The sequence below is a fragment of the Solea senegalensis genome, unplaced genomic scaffold (genome assembly GCF_019176455.1).
Source record: "Solea senegalensis isolate Sse05_10M unplaced genomic scaffold, IFAPA_SoseM_1 scf7180000015542, whole genome shotgun sequence".
Classification (NCBI taxonomy): Eukaryota; Metazoa; Chordata; class Actinopteri; order Pleuronectiformes; family Soleidae; genus Solea; species Solea senegalensis.
In genome coordinates this window covers 7,318-18,274 of record NW_025321353.1, presented here as the reverse complement: position 1 = coordinate 18,274, position 10,957 = coordinate 7,318, and the positions used below count along the sequence as shown (strand labels likewise).

At 39.8% G+C, this 10,957-nt stretch overlaps 1 long non-coding RNA gene across 1 annotated transcript; it reads left to right on the top strand.

Annotated features, from left to right (window-relative positions):
- Nucleotides 1-6: 6 nt before the first annotated feature.
- Nucleotides 7-4,083, top strand: LOC122762315. Its single transcript, XR_006358698.1, has 2 exons — nt 7-1,627; nt 2,893-4,083. It is a non-coding gene; the product is annotated as an uncharacterized LOC122762315 (long non-coding RNA).
- Nucleotides 4,084-10,957: the final 6,874 nt, after the last annotated feature.

Genomic DNA, 10,957 nt, shown 5'->3' with positions numbered 1-10,957 from the left:
GTTTGCAGCTATTAGGGGGTTTTTAATCATGAAAACAAGTTAATATATGTAAGTAGACCTCCATAACTAACATATATGTGTGATACAAGCATTCTATGTCACCTTTAAATACTTTCTGGAAAATGTTTCAGATTTGGAACCAACTTTGTTCTGGACGCAAAGATGAGCCGTGACTAGTGACAAAGGTCGCTGTGACATTACAGCAAGAATGGGTTGTGGCCCACAGTATAACAAAGATGTGGGACTGTTGGACTAAAGCTTTTAGGAATACAATATGAAAATATAGTCAGAGTATAAGAAAAAATATCAATATTTTATACTTTATAGATGCTTTGATAAATTGCATATTGCAACATGATTGAAACATTAAAAACAATAAACACTGTATGGTAGAATCATGTGCTCCTGCCACCTATACCCAGTACCTTTACGTTCACCTGTGATGATAAATGACACCACATTAATCTGACCTTTTATGTAGGTAAACAACACCATCTAGTGGTCAAAGTGTTGCAGTCAATAATATAATCTAGGAACGGGCATTTCCAGCTAAAGTCTGAAATTAGAGGAGCAATTTTTAGATACATTCAAGAAACCTGTAAATGTCATGACTGCAAACACACATCCACAGTGTTTGCTGCTGCTGCCATCTTGTAATAATCAATTCACCAAAAATGGGTATTTTATGAATGCAATCATTGATAAAATATTTATTGTGCAGATGCATAACAAAATACATAACAAATAGGTGCACTCACAGATTAACTTTTTATCATCTAGCAATCTAGCAAATACTGGAATACTCGAGATCAGGGGTCTTCAACATTTTCAAGGCCAAGGACCCCCAAACTGATAGAGAGATGGCGTGGGGACCCCCTACTTATATACTGTATGTTGTATAAAATTGTGTTTTATATTAAACTGGTCCTATAGTGCCATGTATAAAGGTACCTTGTTATTGTGTATTCACTACTAAGATATTCAAATAATACACAGGTTCATATATTCATGTTTTTGTTTTAAACATGTGCAAGGTACAGTGAGTAGGGTGGCCATGCCACTGCCATTCATAAACATAACTGTAATTCATAAACATAACATAACACAATAAACTGACAGCTGCCAAGATCAACAAAGTCTGTAAATTGCATGTAATCATGCATAAAAACTATTCAAATTGTCATTTTTAAAACATAAATGTGGAAACAATAATTAACGGAAACTGCGTGCTGCCTGTTACATTACTCCAGCCTTTCAGTTTCATTTTGTGGAAACAATTGCGGGGGGAATATAAGAAAATGTCTACTCAAACAAAACTTTTGCGGCCCCCCTGCAGTACCTCCCCCTGTTGAAGACCTGCGCTCAAGATCAATATTCAATGGCTCTTATGGTTGTGAAACTGTAGTGAGTCAACACACAGTAAATTACCACAATAATTAAAAGTTCACTCACCTGTCCTTGATTTGATTCTGGCCAGTGAAAGTAAATCTGCGTAATCCATGTGTTTTTTTGTGTTCATCAGATGGTGGAAGCTCATCTGCCTCAATCCGTGAGGGAGATCCTGATGTGGACTGTGGACTTTTTCAAAAATAATCTCCTGGGCTGGATTCGGGAACACGGTGGATGGGTATGTCATTGTTCCACTTCCACATGAAATCAGTGACCTATGTTATGAGCTGTTTATCGACATATTTGTGTGCTCTCCCTGTTACTGGACAGAAACTCTGTCCTTCTGTGTAGTTATTGCTTGGTTGTCATTAGAGTCTGTATATTTACCACAAATTCTCCTTTAAAATAATTAAAATGTGTGTAAGATCATGACTTCAGCCTTTTGGTATTATGCTGTTGCTACACTAGAACTTGTAACAGGTTAATAAGAACCTAATCCGCTTTAATCCATGTTTTTTTTTTTCAGATTTAACAGTAGATTAAATGCATAGTTAAGGTTTTCTAACTGTTTTTAAGCCAAAACATGGTTTGAATTTTAAATCTACACCAACTCAAAGCTTGTGTGTGTAGAATGAAAATGTTTCAGTTTTTGTTACCTGAGAACAAAAAGAATTTATGAACTTTAGACAACTTTGTTTAGAGGCGACCAATTTGTGCCTCTGCCATGTTTCTACACCAGCTAAAGCAGCTGTTTTTTACATAGGAGAGGAAACGGTCAGTGGAAGAGTTCTTTATTAAAGTCTAATCTTACCAGTAAATGCCAATTTCTATTTATAAACCATGTAAAAATTAATGAAAGGGGATAAATAAATAAGAATGAAGAGTCAACCTGAATCAGATACTCTGATGTTACGCGTAGAGATACACAGATACTCTGCTGTTACGCGTAGAGATACACAGATACTCTGCTGTTACGCGTAGAGATACACAGATACTCTGCTGTTACGTGTAGAGATACAGATACTCTGCTGTTACGTGTAGAGATACACAGATACTCTGCTGTTACGTGTAGAGATACACACATACTCTGCTGTTGCGCGTAGAGATACACAGATACTCTGCTGTTACGCTGTTACATGTAGAGATACACAGATACTCTTGTATCTGAATCCATACACCAGGGCAAATTTTTTATTTTAATAAACAAATGAAGGAGCTCGAAAAATAAGTAGTCCCTGACTGTTTCACTTGCCGGAGAATGAGGAAAACAGTTGGAAGTTTCCTGAGTTTAGAGCAGGACAATGGCAGAGAAAGCTACGGTAAGAGATGCTCCATCCACGTCCAAGACATAGATTTTATGTACTAAGTTGTTGTGTTTGGAGTAAATAGAGAAAATCCTGCACTTTCACTTCGTATCATGAGTTACTCTGTGATTCCCACCCCTTGTTTTAAGGTTTCCAGAGACGGGTAAAGACAGGTAAAAATGTCTTTCTCTCTCCACAGATCAACAGTTTCTCAGAGCTGGCAGCGGTGTCCATGCACAGCGTGTCCTCCATGAACTCCCACACAGGAGGCCTGTTCATCATCTTCATTGCCGGCCTGGTCCTTGGAAGCTTCATCACCTGGAGACTGACCAGATGACACAGACAGACAGACACACACACACACACAGGGGGAGAGAAGATAATTATTTCTACCTACTTTTCTACTTTTCTACGATAGTCTATGCATGACATTGAACACTTGAAGAAAACAACAGTCATATCCTCATCAAATACGTACTGTAACCCTCCTGCTCACACAGATCTGTCTGTCATGAAGCTTTGAAAGAAAACATGCATGGTTTCATGATGTGTGGCTTCAGCAGTGTATTATCAGCAGTCACATGTTTTTGGTGTTTTTAATTGAAGACCCCCTTTTGTTAGAAATATGTAAATAGAAATGACTAAGTCCACCCCTTTTATTTTTTGGGTATAAAATTGTTTTTTTTACATTTTATACTTATATTTTATAGTTTTTGTTCATTCATAACAAAAAAAGAAATCTTCAAAACAATCTGTTATGATTATAATGGTTTGAACATGTGTGAACTGTGAAACAGCATGTGTTTACAAATGGTTGAGAGGTTGAGAGAAAGAGAAGTCCCTTTTAACAGAAGAAATCTCTGATGGAACCAGACTCTGAGACTCTGTACCAACATCTGCCTTGACGGGCTGGGTTAGAAGAAAGGAGGCAGGGTTAGTGACGTATGGAATGGTTGTCTTAAAAGTGCTTTATGAACAAAGGATTGGATTGATTACCACCATGCACTCCTTTCTGCTTAAAAGCCCGGATTGTATGACCAGTCTTTATTTGACATCTAACCGGTAACTCTCATCAAGTCTGTCCTTCGCTGCAGCGCTTTCTTCCGAGGATCACCAGCTGTGCCTGTTCAGCCTGCCACACAGAGTAATCTTTTCTCTCATGTTTGTCTCACGTGAGATAAAACTGCTTGAAGAGCTTCACAGCCACATGCTGTAAGTGAAGAAACAAAGCTCAAACTTCAAAGCTTCACTATCAAATTAAGAAAAGTTAAAGTCTTATGAATTCATCTTCCATCCTGACCATGTTCTGCTTGTTTCTTTTTGGGAATATTTACGTAGTTAATTGTACAGTCGGCTGTTCATACAAATAAAAATCATGCATGATTCATGACTTGTGGTTCAGTGCTTTTGTGTTACATTCATCAAAATACCTGCTACCTTACACATCTCATCCTGGACTTGGTAACAAATCCTCAATGATAAGAAGTTGTAAATTCCAATATTTAGTTCATATTTTATACCCAGGCAAAACAAGAAGCACTCTAAATCTGTTCAATGGTGACATATCTTAAATATCAGCTATGAGAACACATTTCTTGAAATGTCCAATTCCCCCCAAGAAATACATTTTGAAACAAGAAGACAACTTCTACCCATCCAGTAAACCCATAAGAAATGATTCAAGTTTGATGTGGGAAATTGTTATAATTGCAGCAGGTTTAGAAACAACAGAGCATGTGTTCTATTCTTGTGACACAATCCACAACTTATGGAAAGCATTTCACAACTGGATGTCTTCCAAATCCATAAATAATGATTTCTTCTCCTATTCAGATGGGATTGTCTCCAAACAGCAACAAGTGTGAATTTCTGCTAAATAATCTTCACAAGTGTCCATTCACCCAATCCTCCCCCTCATGGTCTGCACCTAAAAACAAACTTATTTAGCTTCACAGGTCGATAATGCCAACGCTAGAAAGTCACGCTGTAACTTAACGCAGTAACAGCTTCAGGCCCGTAGAAGCTCATGGCACAGCGGAAGCAGACCTGATGTAAATAAGAACGTTTAGTCACAGAAACCTTTAAAGCAGGTGTCAATTCCAACTCCTTCATTAACCTATACAATTCTAAATAAAGTGAAGAGGCTTCAACTGTATTTTTAAACTCACTTAAGAACTTTAGAACTATTGATAATGTGGCGACACAAGGTATGGGGAGGTGCCTTTTTTAAGGCAGCATCGATAAATTTAAATTGTTGCCAGACAACGCCACCCTGGGAATTTCACCCAGGGATTTCTTATAAGTGGACTAACCCAAATAAAGCAAGGCAAAGCAACGAGACAGAGATGGCAGTTCAATAATACAAAATACTTTTATGTCTACAAATTTCTGTTTTAAAAATAATATAAAAATTACTCACTTAAGGGGACATAAGGGGGAGCCAATCAGTGCTGAGACCTACCACGAAAAACCGTATCCAAAGGAAAAGGGGATCCCAGGAACACCACACGTGAAGCAAATAAAAGTAAAAAAACAAAGAAGCTACCAAGTGCAAACACAATACAAAGAGGACACTGTCACCAGGGGGGTATTCCATCAAGCAGGCTAAAAGCAAAGCCAAGCTTAAATGGCCAAGTCTGGCTAATATGACTGAGAGTTCAGTTCCATCAAAGAGGCTGAGATTAGCCCCAACTCAGTAACCATGGAAACTATGACTCTGGCTAAACCATAACTGTGGCTCAGGTTTCCGTTCCATCAATCTGAGCCTCAACCTTGTTCCACCAAGGTGGCTAATGTGAATGCCAGCCAAGTAACCATGGTAACTTACGCTGCCGGGCAAACCTGGTCTGTAGCAGGCTAAAAGTGAAGCTTAGCACCATCTATGATTAAAGAATGTCCAATAGACAGAAACAGAGACACACACAACTGTCATGGAATGATAAAATAATATGTAAAACATAAATTATATAATACAATGTATTAAAGAAATTATTTATACTAATAATTATATATTATCTATAAATTCATTAAATAACATTATCACCAAAATAAAATATAAGACACAAATAAGACACAAAATTAAACTAATTAGCAAAAAAATATAATAAAAGGAAACAGCCACCCTGTAATGACTTAAAAAAGGCACTGCTTTATTGACTTTGGGTTTCCATGATATTGCCTTATTCTGACCAGTTTCTAAATAAAAGAAATCACAACGACTGCTTTGATGAGGTTTATTGACAGCTCGCACACATAACTTGATGAACCCATAATTGTGTTTGCAACAGCATTTTTGCAATTCAAAAAAGTCAACTGAGTCTTCAAAAAAGGGAAAACACAAAGAGCCCTTCAGCTGGCTGCCCATTCATCATCATCACATACATTATCTCAGGTCTCTGTACACAGAGCAGAGAAACCCAACAGTTCATGCAATGAGCAAACATTAGGCATCAGTGGAGAGAAAAAACAGAAGAATAATGTCTCTGCCTGTAGCTGTGATAAAACCTCAGTTAACCCAGTTAAAGACTTTTGCTTCAACAACAGTTTTTCTTTCACTCTCAGAGACGCAAGAAAAGTTCCACGACAGGTTTGGTGTCAGAAGTGGCATAGACTGGAAGTCCACAGGTGTCCTACGGAGACGTCAGAGGGGGACGGAGACGTCCGGCCTCTACCTGGATGCAGAAGACTGTCAGAGTCCTGTGTGGACATCAGTTGGCTCCGCGGTTATCTCTGAACAGGAACCATTAATGTACAAGATGTTGAAATTCTAACTTAAAAAAAACAAATCATAGAAAACATACTGTATATCTAAATATTTTATCTGAATCTTAAACGCAGATTCAAATAAATTAAAAGGAGAAACTTTAAATATTTTAAAGTTTTTCCTGATGGTGAGTATTTTGATAATAATAACTACGGGTACCCTGTAAGGACCACTTCGGCAATAGAGTCCCTTTCCAGCTATATTTATCGATGAGGCCGGATGACATAAAGAAGGTTGTTCAACTCCAGGAATGTCTCAGAGACATTAAGTCCTGGATGACCTGTAACTTTCTACTTTTAAACTCAGAAAAAACTGAGGTCATTATACTCGGCCCTAAACACCTCAGAGAAAAACTTTCTGATCACATTGTCACTTTAGATGACATCACCCTGGCTTCCAGTTCCACTGTGAGGAACCTTGGAGTTACTTTTGACCAGGAAATGTCATTTGATTCACACATAAAACTAATTTCCAGAACAGCCTTTATGAAAATTAGAAACATTCTGTCTTTACAGGATGCTGAAAAACTCATGCTTTTGTTCATGCTTTTGTTACATCTAGATTAGATTACTGTAACTCCTTATTATCAGGATGTTCTAACAAGTCTGTTAGAACCCTTCAGTTCATTCAAAATGCTGCAGCACGAGTTCTGACAGGAACTAGAAAGAGAGACCATATAACTCCAGTGTTAGCTTCTCTACACTGGCTCCCCGTACAGTTTAGAATTCAATTTAAAATCCTCCTCCTCACGTACAAAGCACTTAATGGTCAGGCTCTGAGAATAATTTCAGTGTAATCAAATCAGTGCATCTGAAAAGTATTCAGATGCACTGGCTTTCATGTAATAACCCTAACCCTCATTTATTACACACTTTGTTGTGTTAGAGACTTGATTTAAATAAATAGCATAGTATGTAATCAGATTTTACATAATTTAAGCAGCTGACAAAACAATACTGTGAAATTACAGTTGCCTGATAGCCAAAAAAATTATTACCCTGTTATTTGTTGCAAAAAGTGAAGTTTGACCCTATATTCCTCCAAAACATATACAGTAAAAGTATTTCATACTACTAGTATATGAAGTACGCCCCCCATTATTTGTCTTGCTTATATCATTTCAAAGACCTTGTGTCATCTGTAAAAAAAAACAAAAAACAGCAAAAACTCAATACCGTTTCTCTAACAATACCGTTTCTCGCCAGTAGGTGTCAGCGTGAGGATGATGAATGAGTGACTGCCACATGAAGTTCACAGTAAAGACAGTGCTACACAGATTATGGATGGTTATTCATGAATTATTCATGTCTTCTCTACTATATTCACAGATTCACAGTGTTTCTTGCACAATAAAATCACTGGCACCAAGAAGAACATTGTTATCATTGTGCAAGTGTAAAAAAAAAGAAGGGAAATTTGACCCAGGATTACTCAATAAGTATACAGTAAAAGTACTCCATACTACTAATATATGAATTAATTTTATACTTAAAACGGATGATTACACAGGCCATACAATACATCTACCTTATGCTTGATTTGATGTAATTATTTTACATGTAATCACTATAATGTGATAGGCTTGGGGTTTGTTTTGATATACAATTAATATATAATCAGTACATTGTGACTGATGGTTGATGAGGTCTCAACCTCGATTTCAGCGTCTCAGGCTGTGTCTTGACCGTCAGGATGAATTGCGCCCCAAACAAAGTATTGTGTTTCCCTATAATTGCAACCGAAAGTCAAAAATATTCACATTTAAGAAGCTGAAAAATGACAGAAACTAGAAAATATTCAACAATTATTTTACATGTAATCACTATAATGTGACATAATTGTTATATAATAAATTAAATTGACATAATTTGAACATTTATTTTTCAGTATGTTGTAATCGCATCCGATAGGACTATATTTTGAAAACCAGAAATAAGATTGCTTGGTGTGAAGGGAGCCCAGGTTACTCCAAAAGTAGACATTAAAAGTACTTCATATTAATAGCATATGAAGTACAAGAGGTACTGAATCCAGCTGTCAGAGGTGTTCACAGACATCTTCAACACCTCCCTCAGGCAGTCAGTTGTGCCCACCTGTCTGAAGACTGCCACCATCATCCCCATCCCCAAAGGCTCCGAAGTGACAGGCCTGAATGACTATCGGTATGTCGGTATTACCCCGATAGTCATGAAGTGCTTTGAGAAACTGGTCAGAACGCACATCAAGGACAGTATCGACATCACTGTGGACCCCCACCAATATCCATACAGGAAAAACAGATCCACAGAGGACGCCATCTCTTCTGTGGTCCACACAGTCCTCACTCACCTGGAGAGCAAAGACTCCTATGTCCGCCTGCTCTTCCTTGACTTCACATCCACTTTCAACAGCATCATACCACAGACCCTGATCCATAAACTATTTTCACTCGGACTGAGCCCCTCTGCAACTGGGTCCTGGCCGCAGTCAGTGAGGATCCATGACATCTCCTCCACCTCCATCACCCTCAGCACTGGCTCCCCCCAGGGCTGCGTGCTAAGCCCTCTTCTGTTCACCCTGCTCACTCATGACTGCTCACCTAAACATCCGAGCAGTCATATTGTGAAGTTTGCTGATGACACAGCAGTGGTTGGACGCATCAGCAACAACGATGATTCCAGCTATGGAACACCTGGAGGGTTGGTGCAGGGAAACAACCTCTGCATCAACACAAAGAAAACAAAGGAGATGATTGTGGACTTCAGGAGGAGCAGACATCCCCCCCATTCTCAATTCAATTCAATTCAATTTATTTGTATAGCGCCAAATCATAACATACATTATCTCAAGGCACTGTACATAGACAACATCAAAGAGAGCAGAGACCCCCAACAGTTCACACAATGAGCAAGCACTAGGCATCAGTGGAGAGAAAAAACTCCCTCTTAACAGGAAGAAATCTCTGACAGAACCAGGCTCAGAGATGTGCGGTCATCTGCCTCGACCGGTTGGGGTGAAAGGAAAAATGGGGGATAGTGGAGAGGTGGGGGACAGAAAATGGGGGGAGAGAAAGGACAAGAGGGAGATGAGGGAGAGACAGAAGAGAGAGAGAGGGAGACCAGCAGCAGATACACAACAACTGTATCAGGTTACAAGTTTATACAGTTACTGATATCGACTTTTTAATTTACAAAATAATAATAATGGTGACAATGAGCGTAGCCTCGGAAACTGGATCTTGATCCTGCAACCTGCATGATGAGAATACAGAGAGAGAGAGAGAGGGAAGGAAGGAAAGACACAAACTAGGGAGAGAAAGAGACAAGGTTAATGACATATAAAAAGTCATAATCAAATGCTGAGTGTGAGAGAGTGAATGTGCGTGTACCACCGCTCTCCCCTGCACATTGGAGGAACAGCGGTGGAAGTGGTCTCCAGCTTCAGGTACCTGGGCGTGCATCTCAAGGACGACCTCACCTAGAGCAGCAACACTTCCAGCCTGGTCCGGAAGGCACACCAGCGCCTGTACTTCCTCAGGAGGCTGAGATGCTCTGGACTAGGAAGGTCAGCCCTTATCACCTTCTACAGACACATCTGTAGAAGGTGATAAGGGCTGACCTCTAGTGGAGAGAGTCCTGTGCTCCTGCATCACTGTGTGGCACGGCAGCTGCTCTGCAGCAGAGAAGAAGAGAGTGGTGAAAGCTGCACAGAGAACTGTGGGCAGCAGCCTCCCCACCATCACGGACATCTTCACCTCCAGATGCAGAAAAAGGGCCACCTGCATCATGAGAGATCCCACCCACCCAGCACACACACTGTTCACCCCCCTCCCCTCAGGCAGGAGGCTACGGAGCATCAAGAGCAGGACAACAAGACTGAGGAACAGCTTCTACCCTGGAGCTGTCAGACTCCTGAACTCCCCCACGGACTGTACTTTAACATGCCCCCAGTACTGTACGCCACCTTTGCACCAATTACCTCCAGGTAAAGGTTTAAAGTTTTAATCTTTTCCTCGCCTTCGTATTTGACCACAACACCCAGGCACATGGTCCCATTTAATGTTAAACTTGGTGCGTATACAACCAATAACTCGTTCCACGTGGATCCTGATCCTGTTAGCTGAACGAGCTAGCCGGGGCTGGTGTTAGGTGCTTGTCGTCAGTTCATCTGCATGGATCATTAACCTTAGGTCTGTCCGATTGGAGAACTCATCCTCCCCCCCTCTCGGGATCTCCTGGGGGTATCTATATTCAGAGCTTTCCGTGGCTCACAAAAGACACAGGATGGGCGGCTAACCCATACTGTCCCGTGTGCCGTCTTTCCGGGCTGTCTCTCCAGTGGTCACTAAACTGTTATTGGTTGTCAGTCAGTCTATTCCTAGGAGTCACTGGCTGTACCAGGTTGAGGCAAAATTTTAAAGTATGGGAGCATTTCACCAAAAATAAAAGATGAAACAAGTTGATTGCTTCTTTTAATCATTCATTCTGATAATAAAGCTCCTTATAATAAAGCTCCAGTGTTA